This window comes from Cupressus sempervirens, chromosome 5 (genome assembly GCF_028749045.1).
Source record: "Cupressus sempervirens isolate cs-2001-9-10 chromosome 5, ASM2874904v1, whole genome shotgun sequence".
Classification (NCBI taxonomy): Eukaryota; Viridiplantae; Streptophyta; class Pinopsida; order Cupressales; family Cupressaceae; genus Cupressus; species Cupressus sempervirens.
Genome location: NC_143122.1, coordinates 211,228,152 through 211,253,899, shown reverse-complemented (window position 1 = coordinate 211,253,899; position 25,748 = coordinate 211,228,152). Strand labels below are relative to the sequence as shown.

Sequence of the window (25,748 nt, the reverse complement as noted above, 5' to 3'; positions counted from 1 at the left end):
TTAGTTGGTGCAACATAGTCAAGAGAATATTGCATATGAAACAATTCTTAAGGTACATTGGTACTAGTCTTGTCTCTGTTGTCTTTGATATGTGTTGTCAAAGAGGGAGAAGTATATTGTCATATCTTTCTGAAATTTGTTTTGTCATTTCAAGAGGGAGAAGCTATGTAATTCCTTCACAAAGGGAGATTACTGCATAAAAGAGAATTTTTTTGGTGTAAAATCCAAGAGGGAGAAACTTTCTATCAGAGAAAGTCTTGTTCTCAAATTTCATTGTGCTATGACATGTTGTGTTGCCATCAATGCCAAAGAGGGAGATTGTTGGATATAATTTTTTAATTGTGTGTTGTCTTTGCTGTTACAAAAATGTCATATCAATTGACAGTTAGTGCTTACCAAGCTCACTTGGTCAACAAGATAGTTTTACTTGTCTACTGAGCATTCCTAAAGTTTATTTTGCAAAGACAGTGTCTACCGAGCTCACTTAGGCATCGAAGGAAATTATGGCAGGAAACAATATTAACCAAGTTCTCATGGTTAATGAAGGAAATTTGGACAGAGTTAGTGCTAACTGAGTTAACTCAGTTACCAAAAGATTTTCTCAAGTTCGCAGTGTTAATTGAGCTTCTATTGGTTAACATAGGAAATTGTCGTAGAACCAGTGTTTACCGAGCAAGGTCAACTAATGAAGGATTTCATTATTTTGGCATAAGAAGCTTAATTATTTTAAGTATTGGTTCTAGCCAACTATGGTAATAATTATTGGTCATTCTAATTTATATTGAGCTGACTTGACAATCTAGATGATATAAATATAAGGTCAAGTTGTGATTTTCAAGTGTGTGCAAGTGTGTTGATTGAATTAAAAGGAAAAGCGTGGAAGTGAACTTGAAGGATAAGAAGCTATCCTTGTGGAGCAGAAAAGTAATATTCGATCAAGAAGGATCAAGTTTAACAAAGATCTGGATTCAAAAATTCAGTTGCATCACAATAAAGTCATTTCATTGTTACTCTCTAACCATTGTAGCAGTGATCTAAAATCTCTTAACAAAGTTGGTTTAATAGCCAGTTGTAAATCCTCTAACAAGGTGATAGTTCCATTGAATTGTTTTAACACCTCTTGCAAGGTCACTCCTAATAGGGTGATTAAATCCTCTAACAAGGTCACACCTAATAGTGTATTTTGTAACCTTTAATAGGGTTGACTCCTAATAGGGCTCACTTCAAAAAGAGTGAAAATCAGTAACTAGTTACATTGGTGGTTTTTCCCATATTGTGTTTTCACTTTAAATCTGGTGTCTCATGTGTTGATTTCTTTTCTCTCATGTTTGCAAGATAATTATTGTTAATATTAGATCTGCTAAAGTAATACATACTCTACATTTACCAAATTACAACAATTTTTATATGTTTACCGAGCTACGACAGTAATAAGTTTTATCGGTCTATTTTTGTTGACATCTAATGGATTTGGAATTTATTTTTGTGGTAACTGATTCACCTCCCCCCTTCCTCTCAGTTACTCCTTCTATATTTCCAACAGAGATTAAGAGACAAAAGAGACACAAGCAAGGGTGGAGAATGAGTCTTGAGTTATCCATGTGCACAAACATCTCACCTAAGCAAGATAAATGATGGTGTTTAAGAGGAAAAAGAAGTATGGAGGGTTATTAAAGTTATTTTGAAAATACATGTTACTTTCACATAGAAAAATGTGCCCCTCATGTGAGACAAAAATCTTTTCTCTTTTATTTTCAAAATAGGAATAATGTTTTTTATGTGCACACTTAGGATAAGTGAGACTTTGAAGATTTATTTAATTAAAAGGGAGAACTTTTTTTTAGTTAAATAAAATACTTAGGATAAAGTGGTCAAACCATAGATTGTAATTGAATAAATATTATTTGATCGAGAATAAGAAATAAATAAACAAAGCAAAAATTCTAGAAAGGGGGACTCATAGCTTAGATGACCGGTTTTGGGTGATTACATAAATGAATATTTAATATAGAGAACTCACAACCTTAAAGTGGAATTAAATTTTTGATAGAAAAGTAACATTGAAAAAAATAAAATTTCCACACAGACTGTTGATTGAAATAGACTTTCTTGGCTACAAATGTCATAATCTCATGTGTTCATATTTCTTTTAATGGAGGAATGCTAATGAAGATATTCTTGACAATGAATATAGTGAGGTAGTTAGGATTTTTAGGTAAACAAGAATTGTAATGAAGAGGAAGGTTGTCTCAACAATGAATATAGCTAGGCAGTCAGGAGTTTCAAATAGAATGCTACAAAATACTACATCTATAGAAAACTTGTGTACTACAATGAATAAATTCAAAAATATTAGTGTCTTTGAAAATATCTCAAGAGAGAGACAAAGGAAGATATTCAAAATATGTAAATTTTAGGATTAATTTTCATTATCTATATACTTCTCTTGTATTATTTCTATGATTGTTAGATCTATATATTTTTATTGTACTATTTGTATGATAATTCTTCATTATTTTGATTTATTAATTCTTATATACATATTATACATATGTAATTACCATTACTCTAACCCCTCTATACACTTCCAGAGGACAAATTCCTAAGAATAGGTGCAAGGGTATAACTGATAGTTGTACATCGTCAAACATTTTAGGAATGTGATGGACAAGGGAAATAGGGTGGCTCATGTAGATACAAGAAAAGAAAATGAGCAATGTGAGAAGATAGATATCGAATTGAATCAAATGGATAATACTATTTTCCAATAGCATAACACTAAGATTCAAAATCTAATGTAATCCACCTAGAGCTATAATTTAGAGAAAGATGATAGTTTTCCTATTAAATGGAAAGCTTTATCTTTTAGAAAAAAAATCAAGTTACATAAATTAATATAATCAAAATTATCACACACAAGAATTATCAATTTTGTGTCATAATTGAAAACCCTAGTAATGTGGAACAAACAATTAATAGTTACCACAAATAATTCAAAGTACTATACCACAAGTGATAGAAAATTGTACTAGGCATAAGTTACATGGAGCTTCCATAAAGCATCAGTTCATAGAACTACTGCAACTCATTCAAATTAGTGTGGAAAATGCAATAGAAAATTGTACTATGTATAAGTTTAAAGAGCTTTCCAAAAAGACAAATCGTCGAATCATAGTAACTAGTATGGTACATTCAAAGAGTGCAAAGAATTTTGAAAGGAAAAAGGCTAGCAACATATAAAAACTATGATAAGACACCCAAAAGACATGGGCCAAAAAAGAGAAATTCAATCTAATCCCTTTCCAACTTATACTAACAATTTCCTTATGTTTTAACCATGTAACTTGAAATAGCTCATATTTAGCTCTCATAGAATTGGTGGTTTGGAGTATGTTGCTCTGATAATGCATGTATCTTGTGTTAAATTATCAAGACTAGGTATATGACAAGACTTTTAATTTGAATTTAATAATTAAATTTAAATTTTAAATTTTAAAATCCTTGTCACATGCCTCATGTTTCTAGTATAGCCAACTCTTACAAAAATGGCTTTGTAATTGTCGATTTAAGCCTTGTCACATGCTTTTTGTTTCTAGTATAGCTAACTCCTACAAAAATGGTTTTGTAATTGTCAATTTACAAAAGGTCAAACTAAACAATTTACCCCCTTCAAGATCTTTTAGAAGTCTCAATAATAGCACAAAAGTTAGCAATCCAACAATAGGGAGTAACCTACATGAGATGAAGTGTTGGCCTTTTAATAAATTCGTTTATGCCTAATGGTAACATGTTTTCCTATTTAACACTTATACTTAGCACAAATCTAATGAAATCTGGGAGTCATTTTTTAATGTTCACGTGTCCATATTTAATTGATTTTCTCATAAAATACCATGTCAAACTCTACCCCATGTTATTGTTAAATGGGTTAATGCTTTAGGACATCAATAAGTAAGATGAAATCAATCTAGTAAGATCGTGAATGACTAGAACATCATACATTAAGACTTGACTCCTAGGCTAAGAGTGTTAAAAAATAAAGTTGACTTAATTTTTCCAAGCTTGATTTTTCCTTAGTGTGTGATGTTTAAGGGTGGTTGTAAGATCCAAGGATTAAGCAGCATAGTTGTAATGAATCTTCTCAAGGTCATGCCTCCCCCAATCAATGCCTCATGTCTAAAAATATAATGAAACTTGTGTTTATTCTTTTTGAAAGTATACCCAACATTTCTTTAGTTCTTAATCATGTAAGCCAAATAGTGTATTTGTTAACTTGTCTTAATCAACTCAATTAACCATATTAAGTTCTAGAACACTCTAATACAAACATGTTCAAACAGATTAACAATATTCATCACTTTCTTACTCTGTGTAATTTTAAATAATCTTTATTGTTGTTTTGTGTGAAGCCTAATCAATCTTTAATATTTTATTAATGGTATATGATGACCAATCATGTTATCAACTTAAAATATAAAGATCATGAGATGTGATTTGGCATGTAAACATGTCTTTGTAAGTTTTCAAAAAGAGTTCAATAAATAAATGATCATGGGATGTAATAGTCCAAAAGATTTGATAAGTCATATAATGTACAAAATTTTGATTCATTTTTGCTAAATAACAAAAAAAAATCCATTTCTCTATAAATATAATTTGTATTGAATGAACCAAATTAAATCGCCATATCATTGAAAATTAACATTATTATTGTTATTAGGGGAATAAACCTAGTAGTGAGTTTAGCTAACTTCACCCTAGTTAGGTACCAAACAATGTAATAAAATTATATTTTCTATTTTTTATTTTTGTAGTATGCAACTTAATTGCTTAAAGTTAATGTTACAAGTTCTACCAATAGCATGCACCCTATAGAAGACATTATGCACAAAAGGGTCTACAAGTGGCCCAAAAATTTGTTCATTATACTTGACCCCATTGCACCAATAATTTTTCATTCAATCACCGAAGTGGTTCACAAAATGTCAAGTAGTGCTTCACAAATCTCCAATAGTAGTTCATAAATCACGAATAGTGGTGCACAAATGTACTTGAAAAATAAAACAACAAATTCAAAAACAAAGAGACTAATCATGAAGCTTGTTATTAATCATTGATAATAGTAATTACAAATATATAGTCACATTACTTTGTCAAGATCCTATAATTATGCTAATAAAAATGACAATGACATAATACAATTGACATGAAACTAAATGTGGCTGACAACTAACTTAGACTAATTAACAACTAACTCAAACACATCTACAATCTAATTTGATTCATTTTCTAACTCTCTAACTATTCAAAAACAAAGAGACTAAACATGAAGCTTGTTATTAATCATTGGTAATAGTAATTACAAATATATAGTCACACAAATTCATCAATATCCTATAATTATGCTAACACAAATGACAAGAGCATAATACAATTGACAAGAAACTAAATGTGGCTAACAACCAACTTAAACTTATTACCTAAGGGCTTCTTTCATGTAGGGCCTACAATCAAGGTTCAAGTCTCCACAGGGTTGCTCTCTACTGTGGTTCTTAATTGAGAGTTGTTTACTTTGACCCTTCATGAAATAGTCAGGCTTCTTGCCTAAAGTGCTTACAAACAAGAGTCAATAAATGTTAGGCTTGTGCCTTTGGTGAAATGGGGGGGCTTCTTTCCTATAGGGGCTACAACCAGGGTTCAAGTCTCCATCGGGTCCCTCTTTATTATGGTTATTAATTGAGAGTTGTTTACTTTGACCCTAGGTGAAATAGTATGGCTTCTTGCCTAAAGTGCTTACAACCAAGAGTCAATAAATTTTAGACTTGTACCTTTGGTGAAATGGCGGGTTTTCTTTCTTGTAGGGCCTACAACCAAGATTCAAGTCTCCACATACTGTGGTTCTTAATTGAGAGTTGTTTACTTTGACCCTTGGTGAAATAGTGAGACTTTTTGCCTAAAGTGCTTGCAACCATGAGTCAATAAATTTACGGTTGGTAACCCCAAAAAGAAGCAGAGGAGGATATGCCCTTAGAAAAGAAAATTAAGAGGAGGATATGCCCTTAGAAGAGAAAATTGATTTAGGTCCTGAGATTTTTGTGCTTCCTCCCTCTCCAATTCCCACACAAGAGCAAGAAAAGGAGAAAATGGAGGAAGGAAGTGGTGAGGTGGTTATAAAATATAGGTGTATGGCTTGAAAAATTTTCAATGCAGAACCTCAAAGATGGGGATTGTGAGAGAAGTCATGAATTCTCAAATCTTTCAAGAAAAAGAGGGAAAGATCCAGTTGGAGGAACTAATTGAACTGGCACTAGTGGCCATCACTGACAATGCAAGGGAGGTGGGAATGAACTTGCTCAACAATGCAAAAAATAGCATGATTGATAACTTCATATCAATTAAATGAATTTTTCATGGATTTGAGGAGGTAAAAGAAAAAATGGGACAATTGGAAAGCCAGGGGAAGATGTTTGAGCAAGGGAATCTAATAGACCAAGGGGATTGTATTAGGTTAGTTGAGAAAAGGATGCATAATCTGGAGACTTACAACCACAACATGGCTAACCAGATGATCTCTATTCTAAGCTCTCTCAATGAAAACAGTATTACTCTTGCTGGTAAGCTGAAAGCTAGGGGTTTTGTTGAGGAGAATGAGGGAAAGGACAAAGTAGAAGACATGATGGAAGAGGACACCATAACGGACATGACCCAAAGCCACTTTGATCAGACCTATGTGAAGAACTAGGAGCAAATGACAGAGGAGTTTCAGAGAGCCTATGAAGTGGCAGAAACCATTCAGGACCTTGAAAGAAAGGTAGAGGAGTAAGTAAAGGATTATCAAATTCTTTCTTTGGTTTTTCTAGTCTACATTTGTTTTTTCTTTGGCTTTTTGTTTATTTTTTGTTCTAGTCTTTCTGTTGCCCATAGTACTATTTCTAGGCTTGTTTTGACAATTTTATAGTCCTTTGTTATGTAAGAACTTTTGGGTTTCCGGATCCCTGTAATACCTATTTTTCTTATAAGAAACTTAAACGTATTAACAACTAACTCAAAAATGTCTACAATCTAATTTGATTCATTTTCTAACTCTCTAACTGTTTGAACATTAATTTCCAACAAAATGAACCAATCATCGATAAAAGAAGAAATTTTACCAACCATTTATTAGCCGATAGGCTACTTCTAAGAGGATCCTCTACCAGCAAGTGTCATGTTCAGGTTGGACAAAAGAAGCGGTGGTTGGACATATGATCTAGCTCCGCTACATATATAAATGCCACAAATTTACCACCATCAAGATGGATAAAGACGACGGATTGTCATCCTGCTTCTATGGTTTATTTTCATCTCCCAGTAATAGCATTTGAATAAGGAGATTTGGAATGGGGCCGCCTGAAAATTTACCTCCATATGAAAGATTTCTTAGATTTAAGTGTTTCCTTCAGTTTCATTTTGGGGAAGAGTTGAGTGGCAACCGACGAAAAATACCCAAATTTTTTATATATTTGATTTGCAATGTGCATATGAAGTTTGTTTCTTTAGGATCAATTTTTCAGCCATTCTGATGAAGGTTATCCAACTTCTCACATCAATACTTTTAAATGTGTCTTGCACATGATAATTCCATTCGCAACATTAGATTTTGATAAAAGATTCATCTTTCAATAGTTCAAGAGATGAGTATACCAGATAATGTATTCTATTACATTTTTCTTCTATCAAGAAACTTTGTAGGTTTGCGTGGAAGAATATGATGCTGCTACGGTAATCAATCTTAGACCAATTAGATAGAAAATGTTGTCTTCGGTGCACAAGGACATTGTTCCTTTTCAAGTTTCTAGGTCTCCCTTTCTTTAGGTTTTCTTCTCAAAAGTCAAATCAAGTCTCGTAATTTACATTAGCATACTTATTTAGTTTTATGTATAGATTAATATATTTATTGTGAATTATTTATTAAAGTTAAGTAAATTCAAACTCAAAATCTCTCACATAAGAGATTCATAATTTACTATTGTTGAATAAAGGATTCACATTTTCTCATTACTCTCTCCTTACCGGTAACATTACAGCAATTACAGGTTGAACGACTACAGTTTTAAAATAATAAATATACCTTTGAGATATGTTTGACCATCGTTACTATGTATAACAAATGTCCAATTATCATGTTGTTCAATACTATAAGTATCTATAAATGTTTAATTTTTTCCTTTTTTTTGTTATGAATTCATGTAAAATATACCTTAAACTCTAGAACACTATAAACTGGCTTCATTTTTTATAATTTATTGTTTAATAAAGTGTAATAAATGGAAGGTGATTTGCAAGTAAGAAGGAAGACTAGTAAAAAGAGTTGTGAAAGACGTGTTAGATACTTTAAACATTACTTCGTTGGATGTCTCTGAGCATCTTGTTCAACTCCAAATAGATATTTATGACCTACTTGAAAAATTAGATCTAGGCTCAAGGCATAAAATAGAGAAAGTGAGAGTCATTAGTATCGATGGTGTCGGTATAACCACATTGAAAAAGCTATTTATAATAAAATTTGCAGTGGATTTGATGCTTGGTTCTTTGCAAAGAAAAATACTAGCCTTCTTGAATTGCAATAGGAAATTCTAAGCAGTCTGATAAATTACCATAAAGAAGTTTCAAGTCGGGAGAAAGCTCTAATGAGAAACCAATTGTGAGGAGTTCGTACCCTTGTCATCTTGGACGATGTGAATGATGAAATCCAATTGGATGCAGTGAATGGAGATTGGTTTGGGCTAAGACTGACATATACTCAATCTTGCCAAGTTTAAAGTCTTTATTTTAACTTTAAGGCTTACAGGAGATAACTAGATAGTTATTCGGGGATGTTGAGGTTCCTTGGTGGAAGCAAGTTTGAAATAAAGTTTGTTGGTCCAACTGCAATTTTTTCATGTGGCTAGTGGATCACAACCGTTGTCTTACATGGGATAATCTTTGTAGACATGGATTTCAGGGCCCCTCTTATTGTGTTTTGTGTGGTAATGGGGAGGATTTTTTCTCCCTTCTATTCTTCCATTCCTCCTTTTCTACTCAATTATGGCACCTTTGGTGGAGCGCTTGGGGTTGCTCTTGTAGGCATGATTCCTCTTTGCCTGAGTTTTGGACCTGCTTGGGCGGTGCTCCCTCCAAGTCTTCTCCTCTCCATGCTACTTGGATTGCTGGCCCATCATTCATTCTTTGGCATAGCTAGCTAGAGAGGAATCATTGAATCTTCCAAGATGTTCAAATTGATCTTATGCATCTTTGGTGGAAGATCTCACATACTCTTCAGGAAACTATTTAAGTGAAGTGTGCGCTAGATGGGGGTATGGACCTGGCTGATCTTGTTATATGCAATCGCCTCAATTTTCATCTTTAGGATGGGGTTGCAGCTCAATGGTATCAAAAAGTGCCCAGGCAGCCTTGACAATAGAGGAAAGGATGGGTGAATCGAGATAGGAATTGGACTCCTCCTTCCCGTGGAGTTCTAAAAATTAACATTGATGGTTTTTCTCCGGGAATCCAAGCCCTGCTAGTATTGGGGGAGTGGCTCATTGCAGTTCTAGTGATGTTAAATTATTTTTCTTAGTGTATAAGGCTGATTACACTAACAATCTCATGGAGGCTTAGGCCATTTTATATGTTGTGGAACAATATTGTTTGCAGGGATGGTGCAAGATTATCTGTGAGTTTGACTCTCAGGTGGTGGTGAACTTTCTTTCCTCACAGGAGTTTGAGGATGTTAGTTAGTAGCTGGCCATTATTGTTAATCAAACTCTTCTCTTTTGTAGCTCTCTTGAGTTCATTAGGGTTAATTACGTTCCTCGTGAATATAAAAGAGCTACTAATTGTTTCGCCAAATGGGCTTCTAGTCATGCTCTAGGCTGGAATATTATGGATAGAAGCCAGCTTCCCTTTGAGATGGTGCAAGAATTTGATAAACTTGTTGCTCAGGATAGAGCTCCTTGTTGAAATCTCCTTGTTGTAATCATTTTTGTTTTGTTAAATTTTTACCCCTCTTTTTCCAAAATAAGAATATGCTTGTGAAATATTTTGTAAAAATAAAAATTCTATTTCAATAATTTATGAAATCCTTTTATTTTTTCAATATGTATCATTTTCAAATTTTGTTTTATTATCTAATAGAAAAGAAAATTATACCAAATATAAATGTCGTTTTGAATGAGAATTTTTTTCCAACTGTGCAACCTCAATCAACACAGTCCAAAGAATATGTGCCTTAACAATTTTTGAAAATAACACTTCACAGGGACACCATAGTTTGTAGACATTGCATTCTACAATTTTTTTCTAAATTAAATGTGTATTAGCTCCTACTGTGAGTGGAGTATTGGCTCAAACTTTAACAACCTAAGAAATGAAGTCTTACAACCTCTTTCGAAAGACAACAAAAGATAAGAATGCTCTATCCAAAAAATTGAATTAGCACTCAATTCACACTCAAAATTGATAGATCATGCTCCGAGCACATTTAACCACTGTGGAGCACAATTTAACCAAACAACTAGTGACTTGGGTGCCACGCAACCAGATTTCTCCATCAACACACGAGTCGTTCCTACTAAATATCAAATTAGAGGCAGTCACAATGTTTATGAACAAGGCATTCATGTGAATCTAGAAACATTTCAATTGGGTCTGCATTGGGCATTCTTTACATGGTAATCAGAACAAGGATGATGCAGGCAATTTGGAGTCTCCTTAGTGCATTGAAAGTAGAAATAGTATTGTTGAAAAAAATAAAAAATATAATTGAATTCAAGGCACTTTTAAATAAATTGTGTTTACAGCTTAAACAACATCATGCAGTAAGGCTTAATTCCTAAGGCTAAAAGTATTAAATAGTCAAAGTTGACTTGTTTTTCCAGATTTAATTTCTCCCTCGGTGTGTGGTGCTTAAGGGTGATTGGTAATTACAGTCCTTTCATGTGCTATGTAGACTTTGCGAGAGTATTGCTTTTGAACTTTAAATTTAAATTTTTTTTAAATTTTTTTCCTTGTAGAAATTTTGATTTGAGTATTTAAAATCAGAAATTTTTTATGGGCTTTAGATTTGTAAATTTTAGGTTTTTAAAATAATATTTAACTTTTATTAGTTTAAAAATTTCCTAACTTCTGAGTAAACATAAATGGAATTTTTTTAGAGGAATTAAAACTTTCAATTTCAATTGTTTCATATAATATTTATTTTTTATTAGTTAGTTTTGTAGTTAAACTTCTTATTATATTTTTATTAAATTACACAAAGAAAGCTACATGTTTTAATCTTCAAAATTTATAAAGAAAGTTAAAGAGAAAATTTTTAAGTGATATTAATTTCATGAAGTGTTTGAATTTTAAAACATATTTTTTTAGTCATTTAATTTATATTTTTCTGACAAAACAATAATTGATATTATATTTCTTTTCTTTTCATAATATTATGACTATCAAGTGAAAATCCTAATATGTAAATCGAATCATGATAGATTCTAAATAATTTTTAACAATCATTGTGAGAAATAAATTGCAATTAATATTCATCTTGAAGATTCTAACCCAATATTGCTTCCAGTAACACTCACATTATTATATCCTTGTCAATAACTTTAGGGCTTCGATGGTTTTTAGATGTGTTTTTAAATTAATTATTTATCTCTTACATCTCATCCAAAACTACATTAAAGAGCTACATCACTCATCTTATCTCTATCCCTTATTATTCTTAACTAAATCATGCATCATTTGTTTTCTACTATCATACTTCCATAAGTGCTCATTTGGTTGTTGGAATACAAATGGATTAGTCATTGAAAATTAAAATATCTATTTGTATTCTTCATTTGGGCCCCGTTTGGTTGCTGGCATAGGAATAGAAAATTAGAATAGAAAAATGGAATGGGAATGGAAATGAGGAATGGGAATAGAAATAGGCAATTCTAATCATGTTTGGTGCAGTTGGAATTCGACTGGGAATATGTTAATCTATTGTTTGGTTGTACAAAAATAGAATAGGATAAGGTTAAATTTTGTATTTTTAAAAACATTTTTCTTTAAAAAAAAATTTAATTTATTATTTTTTTAGTTAATTCATTTTCATTTTCATTTTTTTAAACAAATAGATATAATTTTAAAATATGTTATTAAAAAATTTAACAAAAAAAATTCAAAAAGTAAAAGTAAAAAAAAAAAAAAAAAATTCGGAAAAAAAAAAAAAAAAAATTTAATTTTTTTTTCTTTTTAAATTTAAAAAAATATATATATATATATATATATTAATGAAAAATCGGAATGAGAATGGAAATGGCCTATTCCAATAACAGATATTTTTTGGCATAGACATATGCTCATTTTAGGGGCAAAATTAGAATATGTCTTCCTATTCCCAATTCCGATTGAGCTTACCAAACAGCGAATATAAAACATATTCTAATTTCGTTTTCCTATTCCACTCATATTCCACCAACCAAATGGGACTTGGTGAATGGAATGAGAAGGGGGAATAGGAATATGTATTCCCATTTTATCCCAAAATGAGCATATGTTCATTCCCAAAAATACCTGTTATTAGAATGGAGGGAAAAAAATTAGACCACCTTGATCTGGGCACTCTGTTCTTCGATCGAAGAAATCCGAGTTTGATTACTCCCAAGTCTCTCCTTCAGCAAAACTTTCATGTTCAACGTGGTTCCTTCTGCTTCAAATTCTTCACAACCTAGCGTTTATCATTACCCCAAACAAATTTCCACTGGGAGCTCTAGCAGGTCAGTAGCTCGGTTTGTTCAATGTCTCCTCCATTGGGAAGGTTTTTTATCATCTCTTTGGAGTGGAGATCGATAGAGGAAAGAGCGAAGAGTTTCAAGCTATTAACAGCCACCATGTCGATGCAGATCTTAATGATCTCACTTTGTTAGAATCTAAGTCTGTCAGGTATTGGTCTGGAGCTCAATTCGAACAACTCATTCTCAACAATGGACACATCATTCAGACTTGGATTGATTACAACCATCCAAGGAAGGAGCTCAATGTAACAATTACTAAGTTTTCTTTGTCCACAAAACCCCTTGCTAGCTTTGCAAAATGCAAGTTTACTAGACATTCTACAAAAAGAAATGTATTTCATAGGAGCTATAGGAACCACGTTTGAAAAAAATTGCATCCTTGCCTAGAGTTTCAGTATGGTTGGCTCCGCACCAATCATAAACACATCAAATCTCCCATTTTGTTTTTGTTTGATTTCTCCACAACCATCATTCTTTTGACAAAGTTTTTGAGTTAATGCCAAGATCTTTGAAATTTAAACTAAATTCTCAATTAAATTTTAAATGAACCAAACGAGACTGAGATTGCCATTTTCCACTTCCATTCCCTATTTACATTCCCCTTTCCATTTTCCATTCTAATTTCCTATTCCTATGCTTGCAACCAAACGAGCCCTAAATATCCTTTCCCATTCCTCATGGTTGAAGATACATCCTTTAAAACTTTAGATTCCCCTTCACCTTTACATATAAAATAAATTTTTTATGTCCTTATGTCTCCTCCAACACATTCTACACCACACATATAATAATTTAATAATTTTTCTCTATTACTTTTTCAATAGGGACAAACCTTAAAATATACCACTAATAGAACTATCTTTTAGGAGATATATCCTCCTCATTCTGTAAACACTTATTGAGGATGGATCCATACACTCTAAATATGGCTCATTACTAGTATGCATAAAAAAATTTATCCATATATATTTATTGCATTGGTTGGACATGTCATAGATCAATCCCACTCATGTAGAAAACATAAATGTTATACTAGATAATGTGGACCACTAGTCGCTTGGGTATGAAGAATTACTTAATGAATGTAACCAATATTTTCTTGAGGCATAATCATAATATGATGAGTGTAAGTCTTTATTTAAATGTTTTGAGGGCATTATTTAGAAATTTTAGACTTGTTTTGTTTATTGGCTTGTATTTAAGATGTGACTTTGGGATGAGTTAACTCAATAGCTAATAAGTAAACATTTTCTTTTGCAATTTTTCAATAAATTTTGGTTTGTTCTCCAATCTTAGCAAATATGAGTTTTGTTGACAATAGAAATTGGTCAAGGCTTGCACCTACACTTCTTAATGTATATTTTATGTCATTTGCTTGGTCTTTTTTTTTAAATCAACATTGCATCATAATTTCACTATGAAATTAACGTTGACCATTTAATTAAATTAATTGATTATGTCTTATTTTCTTGTCATTCCTTATTGATTTAATAATCCATGTAACTTTCTATCACTATTCTAAATAGATAGATGTCTCAATTTAATCTCTTTCTTATGTTATCATTAATTTATTGTACTAGAAAACATTATCTATTTCACCCCATTATTATAATCATGCTTCTTTGGTAAATAAACACATTTATTTATTTTCCCTTTTTCTCCATCTCACACAATCAAATTTATTGACCTATTTAATTGTCTAACTTATTAACAGGAGAGTGAAGTAGTAATTTTTAATTATTTATTACTCTCTATTTCTAACTCTGCTTCCTAATTTCTTTCCACTTCCCTCTCTTCTTTTAACTTCCCTTCACTCCACCTCACTCTTCTACCTTTATCAGTTCACTCTAGACTTAACTTTTAATAAGTTTCCATTACCCTCTTTACTCATAGTTTGATGTTATTTATATTTAGAAGCAGCGAAAATGGAGGCTGACTGAAAACAACAAAAAGAGTTGAAAATCAGCTGTGAGTCAATACCATTAAACTAACCAACCCCCTTCCGTAATATCAAAAAAACAAATTAAGATGTTTCTAATTTCATGCCTTTGAGCATAGACAACAAAACTCATAGGCATTCATTATTAGGTTGTCTAGTATTATTGTTGATCTATACTATATTTCCAATACTTGTATATTGCAGTTCCATATTATAATTGTTCATTGTCTGGCTGATTAAGTCTTTCCACTGTCATTCTACGATAATCATTTCTTGCCTAGTATTTTTTATGTAGCATATGGAATGGACTCTGTGTAATTAAACTTTCTTGTTGTTGGTCTTAAATCTATATATTCGTGATACCAAGAGAGCAATGTATGATTTGGCTTCTATGATGATGATGATGACATGAATGTGTTTTTACACCTATCTGTGTTTTTACAATTCATTTCCTTCTGAAAGTATGATTCATTTCTTTTTAGTCACTTTTCCATCTTTATATGCATAGATTCTTACAAAAATACCATCACTTGACCCTGTAATGTCCCCATTTTAGCAGTTGACCAAGTCTGTGTGCATTAGCCTTGTTCTACATGGTCTCGAGGGCTAACGAAGGGTTTAATGGGATCCTAGAGTGTTTTGGCCTAGTCATTTCCAGTTTGGGCCAAAATGAAGTTGATTTACTCAGTTTCAGGCATACTTACTATTTTTAGTAAGTCGGCAGGACACAGTGCAGGTCAATTTTGGTGATTGGATTCGATACTCCTCGATGAGAGCTTTTTGATGAGCTATCACTCGTATTATTCGGAGTCCGATTGCTAATACATTTTAATGCCTAAAGTTTTATTAAAGTAACGTCTAATTTAATTGTAAAATATTAAAGTGTTACTTTAATATTTATTTTATGGTGATGTGTACCCAAGGGAGACATAAGGGGTATTTTAATATATGTTTTATTTATTACACATCTTTTATCCCACATTGCCCATATGAGTTGAGTGGACCCTTGGAAATAGAATAAAAGGAAGCATTTGTGGCTTCATTAGACAGGTTGAATATGAGAAGAAATTGGTGTGTGAGTTGCAGCATCGTTCTTGGCATTTGAGGATGTTTATCCTCTCTTGTAACATTCTAGACGTCATTCCTTTGGGGTTTGGCCTTTGGAATTCTTTGTTATCGGCTTCATTATTAGGCAGTTTAATTGCATTTTCGGCTAGAGGCAGATTTGGTATTTTGCTCATATCGTCTTCACTACGTGGCCGACGCTTATGCTGCTTTGAGAGAATGATATTATGAAGGTACTGGACTGATTGAAGGACAAAGTATTGTAGCAACAAGTTCGAAAGCATGTGCTGGAGTATTATGTCAATAATGCTGAAGTAATTAGTGAGTTGATAAATCTGCCATGTATTTGGTTTTATGAATTCTGAAAATAACATTTATTTGGTTGTAGTTCATTTCCACTTTGCATATTATTGTAGTTTCTTTCTTGTTTATGTTGTATGATACCAATTCCATGGACAAACACAACAAACAAATGAACGTTTGATTTCTGGAGTTATAAGGGGTTTAAAACATTAAACGGAGAAATAAGAGGTTGAATGCAAACTGTTGACATAATTCCTTTCAGCAATTTGGTTTAGTTTTTGCGACATTCAGGGGTGCCCATTACAGTGGTATTAGAGCTATAAGTCCTGCCATCCTGTGGAGGTCTTATAGGAAATTTGGAACAGCCAAATAGAGGGAAAAAGTGTTTAACGAAATGTCAAAACACTAAAATCAAAAATAAATAAAAAACACAGGTTAAGCATTTATGTTTGAGCATGCGATAGGGGTCTTATAATTTTCGTGATACCAGAGCAAGAAAAAATAGGATTTCAAACTCGCAAAGCAAACAGTCTAGTACATCCGTGCAGGTGGACATTGAATCCAACCATACAGACACAGAGGAGATATTCTTTGATTAGGACAATAATATGGGTGATCGAGATGACAGGAATACAGGATTAGGCAGAGGCGAAAATGCTGGTCCAGATCAGGGGGAGGTACTGTTCAGACAGTTACTCGATACATTAGAGCAAGGGCAGCGTATGCAGCAGGAGTAGAATAGGTGAATGGACATGATGTTGCAGCTCATGGAAAGACAGATGGGTGTCAATATTAATCCAGGTGATGCCAACAACAGAAACAATAACAACGAGGAAAAAAATAACAATGGGGGAAACAATAACCATGGAGGCCAAGGCAACAAAAATGGTCCTGAGAATAACATTAATGGTAATAATGGACATGTCAACAATGGGAATGAGGCTGATAACTTTAGACACGTTGCACGCCCAGCGTGGACTGTGAACTCGAGACCTCTTCTACCCACTTTCCCACCCAGAGATCCGGTTCAACCAGTAAATGAACCGTAGATTACCGAGTTACAGGATCAGTTCAGGAGGGACTGGGAGGCTAGTGGACCAGAGTTTCAGGCAAATATTTTCCTCAGAGATTATATGGACTTGAGGATGAGACACATTCCTAGAGCAGGAGGGAGGAATCAAAACTTTGAGCTGAGGAAGAAAGTTGGAAAACTTTCTTTACCTTATTATGATGCTTCAGGGAAGATGACTGCACGAGCTTGGGTGCAGAAGGTAGATACATACTTGCAGCTAAATCCTATGCCTGAGGAGGAGGCTATCAAGTATGCGGCTATACACTTGGATGGCATTGCACATGAATGGTGGCATCATGGCATGGGGACTTTGGGGCATAATCAGATTACATCCTATGAGGAATTCACTGAAAAATTGATTGAGAGATTTGACACTAGGGATCCTGAGTTACATTTCAAGGAGCTAGCACAGTTAAAATAGTCAGGTTCTGTGGATGCTTACATTGTCGAGTTTCAGCACTTGTCTGTACTTGTTACTGATATCTCTCCTAGGAGATTGGTGGTGTTATTTTGTGATGGTCTTGCTGATCCATTACAAGGTTGGGTGAAGGGACATGATCCACTCACCTTAGCTGAAGCAACTAAAAAGGCACGAGATTTAGCCCCTTCGATATACAAAGGAAAAAACTATCCAACAGATTCTTTCTACTGCAAGGACCAAGACAAAAAACCATTTCAGAAAGAGTATAGAAAACCCAAAGAAGGATCAAAAGGACTAGACAATGAAACCTTGAATGAACTTTGAAAGAAGAAGTTGTGCTTCCATTGTAGAGAGCCTTGGGACTTATCTCATAAATGTTCTCTCAAGGCTAAGGCAAATCAAATAGAGTATTTTTTAGCAGAAAAGTCAGAGTCAAAGGGGGAGGGTCAGCACTTTGATTCAGATGAGGGTAACACTATAGAGGAGAGCAGCATTCCTAAGGATGATAGATCATTGGAACGCTTGACAGGGGCCCAAAAGGAAATTACATTTAAGATCAGGGGTACTATCCAGGGGCAGAAAGTGATATCTCTTATTGACATTGGGGCTACACATAATTTCATAGATGCACAGTTGGTCACCAGGAGAGGGTTACAGACAGAGGAGCATGATGGGTTTAGAGTCATGGTGGCTAACGGTGATAAATTATTATGCACTCGAAAGATATCTAATCTTCGCATCAGGTTTGGAGATGGCTAGGAGTTGGAGGATGAGTTCTATATTGTGGACATGGGAGATTATGATGTCATCCTCGGCATGACATGGATGGCTTCACTAGTTGAGTTCACACTCAACCTAGTGAAATTGGAGATGAGATTCCAACATGAGGGTAGAACTGTGGTACTTAGAGGACTTTCAGATGGAGGTTGCAAAGTAGTGTCCTTGAGGAGAATGCAGAGACTTTTTCGTCATGATGACATAGAGTGGGCGGCAGAGTGCTACATTATGCCAACTTCACCAGAGCCACAAGAAAAGAGTCATCCACCAGATGTCTAGAAGATACTCGATAGACACGCTAAAGTATTTAGCAATATTCCTCATGGGGTCCCTCCTGATAGAGGGATGGAACATGTTATTGAGCTCAAGGAGGGAGCCAAACCAGTTATGATTACTCCCTATCATCATCCTAAGAAACAAAGTATGAGATAGAGAAGGCGATTAAGGATTTGTTGGAGATGGGGCATATCAGGCCTAGTAAGAGCCCCTTTGCTTCAGCTGTAGTGTTGGTAAAGAAGAAGGATGGGACGATGTGCATGTGCATCGATTACAGGGCACTGAATAAGAAAATAATTAAAAATAGGTATCCCATTCCTAGGATTGATGAGCTGATTGATGAGTTGCATGGGGCATGCTTCTTCACCAAAATTGATTTGTGATCCAGATACCATTAGATCAGGATGAGAGCAAAGGACATTGAGAAAACAGCCTTCCGATGTCACTATGGCCACTTTGAGTTCATGGTTATGCCGTTTGGTCTAACCAATGCACCCGCTACATTTCAGAGTTGTATGAACCAGGTATTCAGGAAGCAGTTGAGGGGATTTGTCTTGATCTTCTTTGATGACATCTTGGTCTTCAGTAAGACCTGGGAGGAGCACTCACATCATCTGGAGGAGGTTTTATCTATTGTGGAGAGAGAGTCATTGTATGCCAAGGAATCTAAATGTGAGTTTGGCATGACTGAGCTCCTTTACCTTGGGCATATCATTAGTGCAGATGGCGTTCGAGTTGATCCCGAAAAGATTAGAGCTATTGTAGAGTGGCCTACTCCCACAAACCTTACACAACTTAAGGGATTCTTTAGTTTATGTGGTTTTTATAGGAGTTTTGTTAAGGGATTCTCACAGATTGCTACACCCTTGACAGATCTTACTAGGAAAGGAGCCTTCGTGTGGATAGGGGCAGCATAGAGGTGTTTTGAGCATTTCAAGCAGGTAATGTCTTCATGTCCAGTTCTAGCTCTACCGAGTTTCATGAAGCCTTTTGAGCTTCATTGTGATGCATCAGGTGATGGGATTGGAGCAGTATTGATGCAGGAGAAGCATCCCATTGCATTCGAGAGTAGGAAGCTTTGAGGAGTTGAGAAAAGTTATTCTGTCTATGACCGGGAGATGTTGGCCATAATGCATGCATTCGCCAAATTTCGATCATATTTGGTAGGTGGACGTTTTGTGATCAAGACTGATCACAACAGTATTAAATACTTCATGAGCTAGTGTGATCTTAATGACTGGCAACAAAAATGGGTGACTAAATTGCAGGCTTATGACTTTGACATAGAGTTTGTCAAAGGTAAGAAAAATGTGGTGGCTGATGCCTTATCTAGGAGACCTCACTTATGTGCTCTGGCAGAGATTTCAAGAGATTGGAGAGATCAGATTATAGTAGAGTATGTCAGAGATGCTTGGGCTTCTGGATTGATTTCAGGTACCATACAGGATGATCGCTATGAGGTGATAGATGGATTGATCAGAGTTTAGGACAGGGTTTATTTGATTCCGTCATCACATTTAAGAGAGGTGATACTGAAGGCATTTCATAATGCACCTAAAGCTGGACATCCAGGGGTCTTCAAGATGTATAGGCAGATTCGAGAGCGATTTTCATGGAAAGGGCTCAAGGATGATGTTCAGAGGTATGTCAGGGAGTGTGTGGTTTGTCAACAGAATAAGGGAGAGCACACATTTCCTGCAGGTTTATTATAGCCCTTGCCCATTCCTAATAGGAAATAGGAAAGTATTTTGATGGACTTCATCACTGGTTTACCATGAGTGTAGGGAAGGGATCGCATCTATGTGGTGGTGGACCGCTTGACGAAGTTTTCTCACTTCTTTGCTATTTCATCCACTTACACAGCAGCATAGGTGGCAGATCTTTTCTTTAGAGAGATATTTAGGTTACATGGGCTGCCCAGATTCATTGTCAGCGACCAGGATAGTAAGTTTATGAGCATTTTTTGGCAAGAGTTGTTTAGGTTGTGTGGTACAGATCTTACACCTAGCACTAGTTATCATCCGCAAACAGATGGGCAAACAGAGATTGTGAATAAATGGGTAGAAGGATATTTGAGGAACTATGTAACTACACAACAAAAGGCTTGGATCAGATGGTTACATACGGGAGAGTATTGTTATAACACCACTTATCATATGTCCATCAAGATGACTCCTTTCATGGCACTCTATGGTTATGAAGCACCTAGCTTCATGGATTTAGTTTTGGGGGACAGTAGAGTGCCCAAAGCCAAAAACTTATTGCAGGATAGTCAGGACATCTTGAAAGTGCTCAAAGAGAATATACAACAGGCCCAGAATCAACAGAAATTGTATGCTGATCAGCACCAAATAGAGCGTAGCTTTGAGGTAGGGGATATGGTTTACTTGAGGCTACAACCATATAGACAGTCATCGCTCAAGAAGAGTGGAGCTGAAAAGTTGAAACCTAAATTTTATGGTCCCTACAGGGTGATTCGCAAAGTGGGCAAAGTTGCCTATGAGCTTGAGCTTCAGGAGGGCAGTCGAGTGCACAATGTGTTTCATGTGTCTAGGCTTAAGAAAGCCATTGGTCAGAGTGTAGTGCCTTCTACAGATTTACCTCCTTTGGATGAGGAGGAGAAGCTTGTGTTAGTACCCAAGGCTATTTTGGACACCAGAGAGAGGAAGCTTAGAAACAGGATAGTGAAGGAGTATTTGGTCGAATGGAAAGACCTGTCGGAGCAAGATTCTACATGGGAGAGTGAGCAGGTTATTCAACAGGCTGGACTGAGATTGCTTGAGGACAAGAAATTTCAAGGGGGTGGACTGTAATGTCCCCATTTTAGTAGTTGAGCAAGTGTGTGTGCATTATCCTTGTTCTACATGGTCCTGAGGGCTAACGAAGGGTTTAATGGGATCCTGGAGTGTTTTGGCCTAGTCATTTCCAGTTTGGGCCAAAACAAAGTTGATTTACTCAGTTTCAAGAATACTTACTATTTTTAGTAAGTCGGCAGGACACAGTGCAGGTCAATTTTGGTGATTGGATTCGATACTCCTCGATGAGAGCTTTTCGATGAGCTATCACTCGCATTATTCGGAGTCCGATTGCTAATACATTTTAATGCCTGAATTTTTATTAAAGTAACGTCTAATTTAATTGTAAATTATTAAAGTGTTACTTTAATATTTATTTTATGGTGATGTGTACCCAAGGGAGACATAAGGGGTATTTTAATATATGTTTTATATATTACACATATTTTATCCCACATTGCCCATATGAGTTGAGCGGACCCTTGGAAATAGAATAAAAGGAAGCATTTATGGCTTCATTAGACAGGTTGAATATGAGAAGAAATTGGTGTGTGAGTTGCAGCTCCGTTCTTGGCATTTGAGGACGTTTATCCTCTCTTGTAACATTCTAGATGTCATTCCTTTGGGGTTTGGCCTTTGGAATTCTTTGTTATCAGCTTCATTATTAGGCAGTTTAATTGCATTTCCAGCTACAGGTAGATTTGGTATTTTGCTCATATCTTCTTCACTACTTATCCGACGCTTATGCCGCTTTGAGAGAATGATATTACAAAGGTAGTGGACTGATTGAAGGACAAAGTACTATAGCAGCAATTTCAAAAGCATGTGCTGGATTATTATGTCAATAATGCTGAAGTAATTAGTTAGTTGATAAATCTACCATGTATTTGGGTTTATGAGTTCTGAAAATAACATTTATTTGGCTGTAGTTCATTTCCACTTTGCATATTATTGTAGTTTCTTTCTTGTTTATGTTGTATGATACCAATTCCATGCACAAACACAACAAACAAATGAACATTTGATTTTTGGAGTTATAAGGGGTTTAAAACATTAAACGTAGAAATAAGAGGTTGAATGCAAACTGTTGACATAATTCCTTTCAGCAGTTTGGTTTAGTTTTTGGGACATTCAAGGGTGCCCATTACACATTCTATGATAATCATTTCTTGCCTAGTATTTTTTATGTAGCATATGGAATGGACTCTGTGTAATTAACCTTTCTTGTTGTTGGTCTTAAATCTATATATTCGTGATACCAAGAGAGCAATGTATGATTTGGCTTCTATGATGATGATAATGACATGAATGTGTTTATGCACCTATCTGTGTTTTTACAATTCATTTCCTTCTGAAAGTATGATTCATTTCTTTTTAGTCACCTTTCCATCTTTATATGCATAGATTCTTACAAAAATACCATCACTTGACCCTATCTTGTTAGAGAGTTTGTAATATTTAGAATTAAAGGATCTGGAATTTTCAAATCTGCCAAAAATAAGAGCTATGGAGCTTATCCTGAGAAAATATAATCTTTACATAAAACCAACACTATAAATTTTGAATTTTACTAATTTTCTAGCCTTAATAAAAAATAATTAAAGGATCTTTTAGAAAATTAATTGTTGCATTAAATCAGCATGACCCTTGCACCTGCAAGTACGTGCTGGTATATAAATGATACTACTCAAAACTTCAATGCCTACAAGTGACTGAACCTCATTTATACTCCATTCATATCTTCCCCTATCAAATAAGTCCAAATTTTCTTAGACAAGAGAAGTAAAAGAAGCCAAGAAGATATCCAGTACAAATGGCATGCTTATTTTTTATGGCCCATCCTTGGCAGCTTCATCACTGTTCTTGATTTACAAACTGGAAAACATTGGATCAGCAGGCCAAAATCTTCTCGCCCTTACATTTGCTTTAACTATACACTTCCTTAAAAGAGAATTGGAGGCAAGTGTATATGATACTGCTTCTCTTCTCTTACTATTATTTTTCATTTTTCATTTATAGAATTGAAATCTACTGAAACCTGCTGCTTCAAATTTGTCATCTTCCCTGAAAAATCCTGAAGATTGAGAGTTCTATGGCAGTAGAAACAATGGTTTTGATGCATAAAATTCAGTTTTTTTTCATTTGGAGTTTTGTTTTAACATAGAATTCTTCTTCTACCATGCACTAAAAATCAATGTATATATAATATCATGGGTTTTGCAGGTCTTATTTCTTCATCGTTAATCTGGTGATATAACCCTGCAGGCCGCTTTATTGATTTCAATTATGTATTTCTTTCAAACTATTAATCTTTTGTACGCCCAGCAGATCTCAGAGGGCTTGCAGCCACCGGCTTGGAACTTGATGTGGGTTGGAGTTGTGTTGTTTTGTGTTGGAATTGGAGAAAATTTTTATCTTCATTATCTCTTGTCAAGGCTCAGAAAGGATGGGAAAAGAGGGTATGTAATTCCCAGCGGAGGTTTGTTTGATTTGGTGGTCTGCCCACATTATCTATTTGAGATTGTTGATTAGATGGGATTGGCCGTCATCTCTCAGACTCTATACAGTGGTGTACATGGCAGGTAGAAGCTATGCCACGAGACAATGGTATTTGCACAAGATTGATAACTACCCCAAGCAAAGAAAAGTGCTTTGTCCTTTCATATTCTGAATCTTGTAATTTGGTTAAAATATTATTTTGCTTTAAATTTAAAACAGCTTTTTTCATTCCTTACATTGTCATTGTCATTCCATGTTTAATGCTAAATAGCAACAACAATGCTATAAAGTGTAATGGCTAGGTTGATAAAAATATATAATTGTATAAAATATTAAAAGGGGAGAGAATATTTTGAGTAACACAAAAGTTATCTTATATTATAGTGTCTTTGGACATACAATTTATCCAATTCAGAAGGACATATAATTTATCTAATTCAGAAGGACATGTAATTTAAATCTTAAGATGCATAAATTCGTTAACTCAATACATTGGCCATATATAATACATTTTTTATGTTCACTAGCAATGTTTCCTTGATACATATAGTTGTATTGAAGACCTAAAGAACAATAGCATTCACAAAGAAAAAGGGCATATGCCAATATTCACAAAGAAGTCACCCAACAAACTTCTATGATAAACCTAAAAATGGTGGCATGCAATAGTAAAAAAACAACAAAAAACAAGATCTAGGTTGTATTTTGATGATTTGTTTCCTTTCCATTGTGAGAAAACTATATTCTTTGTTTGAGATTGTTAACGATAGAATGGTTATGATAATAAGAAACATTTGTACTTGCTTCAATGTTGTTGATCTCTCTTCTAGGGATGAACAGTTAAAGAAGATGAGTTTAAGAGAACCCTTTTCGTGATAAACAAAACTTTGATTATCATACACTTGTCGCCTATCTATGGTAATAAAAATCCTTTCAATAACCTCTTTCTCAAATTTTGAGTAAATTAATACAACATAGAGAAAAACTATTTGCATAATAATTTATTCTTTATAGCAATTCAAGCTTTCAACATAAATAATTTGAATCTAACTATTGAGTATTGCCAATGAGTACAATCTATAGCTTTCTTCGTGATCAAAATGCAAAGAAAATATTACAACATTCAAACATAGCAAGTTTCCACAATCCATAGTTGTTCTTAAAATGGCTGCATTTTTTTCTCCAAATTATGGATCAAAAAGTGTGAATTGAAATCTCCATACATGTAAAAACACTCTATCATTCTAGAAGTGCGGAAGATAATGACAGTTCTACTATGGTATATCTTACCTATATAACCTAATATACAAGGTTAATGTGGGAATATAAGAATATTCATCCCTAGAAACTATTTCATAATTTCAAATGTCATGCATGGGACAAGTTATCTAGTGTTGTTCTCTTAGAATTGTAGTGTTAAACCATAGAACAATGTATACAATCTATTAATAGTCAAAAGAAAATAAAAGAAATTCAACGTCATAACTTTGTATCATTTCTACAAGGTGCCTTAGGTCCCTTACTTGCACTCTATTGAAAGTTGATACCTAAAAATATTTATCAAGAATATCTAAAGAGTGTGAATCACCAACAAAGCCATATTACATAGATAATTTAAACAACCAACTAAAGAGATGTTATCAAATATAGAATTTCATTTGTCACTTTCGTACCTACATATTGATGGTCCAATATACTCATAAACAATATTTATGTTTGTCAAAAGTACCCATCATTATAAAAAGTCATGTTTCTAAGTGATCCAAACTTTAAGAAAGTAGTAAACATCCACCTGCATCAAAAATTTAGC

At 34.3% G+C, this 25,748-nt stretch overlaps 1 pseudogene; it reads left to right on the top strand.

Moving 5' to 3' along the window:
• The first annotated feature begins 6,748 nt into the window (after nt 1–6,748).
• Nucleotides 6,749–24,110, top strand: LOC149555169 (uncharacterized; annotated as a pseudogene).
• Nucleotides 24,111–25,748: the final 1,638 nt, after the last annotated feature.